This window comes from Armigeres subalbatus, chromosome 3 (genome assembly GCF_024139115.2).
Source record: "Armigeres subalbatus isolate Guangzhou_Male chromosome 3, GZ_Asu_2, whole genome shotgun sequence".
In the NCBI taxonomy this organism is placed as follows: Eukaryota; Metazoa; Arthropoda; class Insecta; order Diptera; family Culicidae; genus Armigeres; species Armigeres subalbatus.
The window spans coordinates 99,459,108-99,464,804 of record NC_085141.1 but is presented as its reverse complement, the minus strand read 5'-3'; the positions used below and the strand labels follow the sequence as shown (position 1 = coordinate 99,464,804).

Genomic DNA, 5,697 nt, shown 5'->3' with positions numbered 1-5,697 from the left:
GCACTTTTCCCATTCCCATGCATAAATTAGAATCATTGTAATAAATTAGGCAAGCAGCAGTTTTTTTTAAATAATGGAAGCAAAGAAGAGGTTCACTAGAAATTACGTTTCATATAACTGATACAATAAATGTTACAATATGAAGCTACTGTACGTTTTGAAACTTCGATTAATTTGACCTTGACCTTTTAATTGTGAGAATCACATTGTCATTGTTCAGATTATTAAATGGTATGTTTGTTCGTCCAAAGTTTAAACCCAGTGATAAGCTGTACAGAAGGAAATGCCGTCCGTATGTTCTGTTTTTTCAGCTTATTAAGTTAATCGATGCGGTAATAAACGGGCGTAAGTCTCAAAAAGCCCTATTTTGATCCCAAAAACTTCTTTGAAAACTTCCTATAAATTTACCAACAGATCGAGTAGCAAAATATGAAGCTGCATCGGCCGGGAATCGAACCCGGGCCGCCCGCGTGGCAGGCGAGCATTCTACCACTGAACCACCGATGCCGTTATAAAGTGAATTTTCATAACCTGTGTGAATTTTTGGAATGCATGGAAAACATGATTATTCTATCTTTCAATTTTTACCATTATTAAAAAAAGATAATAAAAGTTAATAACATGATTTGGCCTTAAAAATTATTCCAAGTGTAGTCACCGAAAGTCGATCTAAATTTTATACTTCATTCATTAAATATGTAGGGCCATTTTTCGGCACTTTCCCTCATAGCTCCAAGTTCATCCCATCCCATTCGATTTGATTCTTATTTTTGTGATTTTTTTTCGCATGCATATATTTTCAGTAAGATGAAAAACGGAACAATCTCCCAAGTTGTTTGAAAAAAAAAAATAATATGACGTGTCGCAAAGAAATGTCTATACCCATTCAACCATATTTTGCGTGAGAAGTTACTCTTCGTCTAAGAAATTTACACCAACCATGATTTACTGATGGTGATGACTGACTGTGATTCACGGTCAGCAATTGATCTGATTGTGATTGAACTTTTGCTTTGAGCACACATTTTAAGTATGATCATAAACATAGAATAATTTCGAATTTAGGAGATGGTTTGATGATGAACTATGCATTAAAATAGTTCATCAACTTTTTTCTGTGTGCCGCGTGTTGAACTTCGGGTCAGCTGGTGGTTTTTTAATCCTACAGAGCACTCCCCCATTTGGTTCCATATATGCAATATTCATGTACCTGCTGCAGCAGCATCCAAAAGGGCAACGGGCATCGCATACGTGGCACGGTACGGTACTGCACATTCCCCATCATCGGTCGAATGCACACCTACCTACGTGACCCCGAAGAGCAACCGAAAGATTGTAGATTACCGGCGACCAGCGAGCGCGATCATGAGGAAGTTCGGTATCATGCCACTCATGCCGCGTTCCTCAATGGACGAGCGACCTGCAACAATAACTACCTCTACCTGCGACCAGCCAATCTCTCACACTAAGGGGGTTGTTTGTGTTCATCTGCACCGGCTTACAGCTCCACCCGCACCGCAATCGGTCGTGACTGCACACTGGGCCAGATCCTAGTTTTTGTTGGATATGTGTTGGATATATGATGCTGGATTGTTTCACGCCGGAGGTGCCTTCAGTTGAGCTGGTAGATTTGACATCCTAACTCCATGGAGTTCTTGAATATCATAGAATACCAAAAATGAATTAAAAATCAGAAAGGTTGTGTACAAGACACGACAGCAAGGTAGACGTTGGACAACGTAAGGTATATAATATAACCGACTTGATTTTTATTATTCAATGTTCGAATAGATTGAAACGAACCTATTCTAGTCAAAAGAATTGTTGCCATCATCCTGCCATCATACTACCAACGGCAAAATTCTGTTGTCACCAGGCGATTATAATTTGCACTTCAAACCAAATTCGTCTCGGCTTAACCTTCATTTCCTCAAAATTGTGATCCTTAGAATCGATCTATTTTTGAAACGTACCCATTCACAAACTGCAACCAAACCAAAAAAAATATCTTGAGAATCCATGCGAATAAATATTTGTAGCATCTCCCTCCGACGCGCCTGTCTCTCGTGATTCTGCTACGGACGGCAACTTTCTTGCATCGCAAAGCGGTTAATTTGCACTTTGCCTAAAATTCTTCACACAACAACCTTTCCTTGTATAAAATGGTGGTCTTGAAGAAAACCAATTTATGGGTCCTGCAACAAAACCAGATCCAGAACCATGTAAAAAAATTTCACTGCAGTGCCGCTGACGCCGACGATTAATAACACGCTCGCCAAGTCGTTTTGCACCTGGTCTGCCCATCTCGCTCGCTGCGATCCACGTCGTCTCGTCCCTGCCGGATCGGAAGCGAACACCATCTTTGCAGGGTTGCTGTCCGGCATTCTTGCAACATGCCCTGCCCATCGTACCCTTCCAGTTTTAGCTACCTTCTGGATACTGCGTTCGCCGTAGTGCTGGGCGAGCTCGTGGTTTATTCTTCGCCGCCACACACCGTCTTCTTGCACACCGCCAAAGATAGTCCTAAGCACCCGTCTCTCGAATACTTTGAGTGTTTGCAAGTCCCCCTCTAGCATTGTCCATGTTTCATGTCCGTAGAGGACAACCGGTCTTATTAGCGTCTTGTACATGACACATTTGGTGCGGTGGCGAATCTTTTTCGACCGCAGTTTCTTCTGGAGCCCGTAGTAGGCCCGACTTCCACAGATGATGCGCCTTCGTATTTCACGACTAATGTTGTTGTCAGCCGTTAGCAAGGATCCGAGGTAGACGAATTCCTCGACCACCTCGAAGGTATCCCCGTCTATCGTAACACTGCTTCCCAGGCGGGCCCTGTCGCGCTCGGTTCCGCCCACAAGCATGTACTTTGTCTTTGACGCATTCACCACCAGTCCAACTTTTGCTGCTTCACGTTTCAGACGGGTGTACAGTTCTGCCACCTTTGAAAATGTTCGGCCGACAATGTCCAATTTAATCCACGAAACAAATAAATTGACTGGATTTGTTGAAAATTGTACTCCGGCTGTTACACACGGCTCTCCGCATGAAACCTTCTAGCGTAATGTTGAACAACAGGCACGGGCACGAAAGTCCATCACCTTGTCTTAGTCCCCGGCACGATTCGAATGAACTGGAGTGTTCGCCCGAAATCTCCACACAGTTTTGCACACCATCCACCGTTGCTTTGATCGGTCTGGTAAGCTTCCCAGGGAAGCTGTTCTCGTTCATAATTTTCCATAGCTCTACGCGGTCTATACTGTCGTATGCCGCCTTGAAATCAACGAACAGATGATGCGTTGGGACCTGGTATTCACGGCATTTTTGAAGGATTTGCCGTACAGTAAAGATTTGGTCCGTTGTTGAGCGGCCGTTAGCGAAGCCGGCTTGATAATTTCCCACGTACTCATTCACTAATGGTGACAGACGACGGAATATGATCTGGGATATCACTTTGTAGGCGGCATTAAGGATGGTGAACGCTCGAAAGTTCTCAAACTCCAGCTCGTCGCCTTTCTTGTAGATGGGGCATATAACCCTTTCCTTCCACTCCTCCGGTAGCTGTTCAGTTTCCCAGATTCTGACTATCAATTAGTGCAGGCAAGTGGCTAGCTTTTCCGGGCCCATCTTGATGAGCTCAGCTCCGATACCATCCTTACCAGCTGCTTTATTGGTCTTTAGCTGTTGGATGGCATCCTTAACTTCCCTCAAGGTGGGGGCTGGTTGGCTTCCATCGTCCGCTGAACTGACGTAGTCATCTCCTCCGTTGCCTTGACTTTCACTGCCTGTACTCTCAGCGCCATTCAGATGTTCCTCGTAGTGCTGCTTCCACCTTTCGATCACCACACGTTCGTCCGTCAAGATGCTCTCATCCTTATCCCGGCACTGTTCCATCTCCTCGCACTCCGCTTCTTCCAGGCGGCGTTTCTTCTCCTGAAAAAGGCGGGTCTGCTGTCTCCGCTTCCGTCTATAACGTTCCACGTTCTGCGGCGGTCGTCGGTACCGAACATTGTTGATGACGGATAGTTTTGGGCGCAGTTTAACCATCACCAGATAGTGGTCAGAGTCGATGTTAGCGCCACGATATGTCCTGACGTCGATAATGTCGAAGAAGTGCCGTTCATCAATCAGAACGTGGTCGATTTGTGATTCTGTCTGCAGTGGTGATCTCCAGGTATACCGTTGCGGAAGGCTGTGTTGGAAGTAGGTGCTGCGAATGGCCATATTCTTGGAGGCGACGAAATCAATTAGTCGTAGGCCGTTTTCGTTCGTCAGCCGGTGGGCGTTGAACTTCCCAATAGTCGGTCTAAAAACTCCTCCTCTTGGCCAACCTGAGCGTTCAAATCTCCTATGATGATTTTGACGTCGTGGCTTGGGCAGCTGTCGTACTCACGTTCCAGCTGCGCGAAGCATGCGTCTTTATAATCATCAGTGCTTCCGGAGTGTGGACGTTGATTATGCTGAAGTTGAAGAACCGGCCTTTGATCCTCAACCTGCACTTAGGGTGGTTCAAAAAATCGATTTTGCTCCACAGTGCTCATCTGATTCTTTGCCATGCTCTAAGTGTCCTCTGAAAATTTGAGCGCATTTGGATTAAAACTGATTTAGCACAAGCCGTTTCAAGTTTGCATGAAAATTAGTATGGGGAAATTTATTTTTTCATTATACTGTTAATGACGTTTCCCCATTAAGCGCAGGTTAAAAGAAAACCTACATAGCTAAAAGGGATACTCAACAGCTTTCACCCAACGAAAACCGCATGTTGATTAATCGTCCCAATAATTAGTAATCGATTTTAAGACAGTTTGCGAACACGGGTAAAATTCCATTCCCGAAAATGATAAAACTGACTCATGATTTCATGATTATAGCACATTTTCATGTTATGAAAATACACCATGATTTTGGATCATGAATTCATGATTCATTTTATGATTTGTGCAACCATAACGCGTTGATGCGTTACGATTTGTACTATCGACGTTTTTGGGCTCATGAAATCATGAGTCATCAAATCTGAAATCATGAGTCTTTTAACCTGAAATCATGAATCTAACTCATGAAAATGGGAGCTTTTTTATGAAGGTGGGATAAATTTGCCATCAAATCGATATTCAATTTATGAATTTAAATGGAAGCCTTTTGGGGCCATCAATGATTCAATTTTTTTTATGTTCCCAGTTCAAACCTAAATCAGATACATTCTTTCGTTCAACGCGTATAACAAGATTATACAGCTAGAGTTCGTATTTTCCAACCGTCTTTTTGCTGTTGTTTAAGCTTTCTTGATCTAAATGCTTTTAATTAGATGAAAAATGAAATGATACCCACCAAATTCGCATTATGCAGAGATAGCATGGAAAATGAGCGTTTTCCAGGGTTGACACTTCTGACTGACAATTTTAGTAGCTCGTACATATTACTTAGTGTCGATAATTGTAGATAAAACAAGATTCTCCAGGAAAGATGGAATCCAGTTAAGCATTTTAAATTTTTTTTTCCAACCACCGACAACTGGAAGCACGAATTGCGGGTCTCTTAGTTCGACGCAAACGTCTTTCTTGGTAGTCCGTTTTCTTCTGCAATAGCAAGTTTAATACTGGTTACTAAAATATTATCATTCCTATACATTTAAAAAATAATTGTATTACTTACAAATCAATTTTTTGGGAAAACTCTTTTTTGCACGTATTGGACGAC

At 42.9% G+C, this 5,697-nt stretch overlaps 1 non-coding gene across 1 annotated transcript; it reads right to left on the bottom strand.

The window, feature by feature from the left end:
* Positions 1-436: 436 nt before the first annotated feature.
* Positions 437-507, bottom strand: Trnag-gcc (transfer RNA glycine (anticodon GCC)). Its single transcript has one exon. It is a non-coding gene; the product is annotated as a tRNA-Gly (tRNA).
* Positions 508-5,697: the final 5,190 nt, after the last annotated feature.